Below are 1,383 nucleotides of genomic sequence, written 5' to 3'. Positions count from 1 at the left end.
TTCCCTTCCCTTCCCTTCCCTTCCCTTCCCTTCCCTTCCCTTCCCTTCCCCACCACCCTTCCCTTCCCCACCACCCTTCCCTTCCCCACCACCATTGCCTTCCAATTTCATGTTAGTTGAGAAGCTATTGACAATTGCTGGGAGAGTCAGTTTTCTTTAAGGGTGTGAGCCTTGAGAGTGTGCCCATGTCTTGGCATATGGTTCTGCACCCAGGTACATCCTGGCAGCACTAAATGAGCTCATGAAGTGCATATACTTTGGTCAAATGTACTCTTTTGTGGAAAAAATAATTTCCATGGAAAAAAGTACATTATAGATGTGTTACTCTTTTTATGTATTATTTGAGTCTCAAAATACTCAATATTATTAATATGTTTGATGTATAAAATGAATTTAAATAATAAAAAAATAAGAAAAAATAGATGTGTTACTCTTTAGTCATTCATTTGCAGTTATGGTGTCTATCTTAGTAAATAGTATGACACAGAGACGCTTGGTACAGCATTTAGTGTATATACCAAATGGCCAGCATTAAGAAAGTGGTTGATCTGTGGCATCCTGGTGATGTCAGGGGTTCCCATCTCTAGATTGCTGACACTCACTGGGATGGAGCTGATGGACTGTTCCTTTGATCTTGAGAACAGCTCTAATTTTAACTCTCAAAGCTTTGTCTGAGATTGCAACAAGAAAAATAATTTTATGAGGAAAATCTGAAACAGTCTAAATTATGTTAATGTATCAAGAACCAAGACTGGGGCCTGACATGGTAGCACAAGATGGATATCTCTATGAGTTAAAACAAAAACAAAAACAAGACTGGATACTTCCTGGACTTGGGGCTAAAAACAAGTGTAGTATTTGTTCTTGCCAGTTTAATATCTGATACATCCTGTATCTGAGGACAACTGGAACTGGAGTAGGAGTTTGTTGGGTCCACTCAACAAGTTGACCTGGTATTGTAGTGCCCCTTGTCTTGGAATAATATTGGTAAATAAAAATAAACAAGCACACAATTCTAAGACTGGAGGAGTCAGTTCTTCAGGTCTTCCATTTTGCCACAGAAGACTTTGAAGTTGGCTGCCTATGTACCCAGAAGCAGTATACAGAACAAGGATGCTTGGTATCAGCCCCTTCCTGTTTCCTGCCCTCCGCAAGTTATGCTCCTGACTTGCTCCTCTTCAGTGTGTGCTCCTGTGTACCTGTGTGTCTGCATGTGTGTGTGCCTGTGTGCCTGTGTGTCTGCACGTGTGTGTGCCTGTGTGCCTGTGTGTCTGCACGTGTGTGTGCCTGTGTGTCTGTGTGTCTGACACAGTGTGTGCCTGTGTGCCTGTGTGTCTGCATGTGTGTGTGCCTGTGTGCCTGTGTGTCTGCACGTGTGTGTGC

The 1,383-nt window shown here is 42.5% G+C and overlaps 1 pseudogene; it reads left to right on the top strand.

The window, feature by feature from the left end:
* The first annotated feature begins 820 nt into the window (after window positions 1–820).
* LOC115063979 lies at window positions 821–987 on the top strand (annotated as a pseudogene).
* Window positions 988–1,383: the final 396 nt, after the last annotated feature.

The sequence above is a fragment of the Mus pahari genome, chromosome 4 (assembly GCF_900095145.1).
Source record: "Mus pahari chromosome 4, PAHARI_EIJ_v1.1, whole genome shotgun sequence".
NCBI lineage: Eukaryota > Metazoa > Chordata > Mammalia > Rodentia > Muridae > Mus > Mus pahari.
The sequence above is the reverse complement of the archived record's forward strand: the minus strand, read 5'-3'. Positions and strand labels throughout refer to the sequence as shown.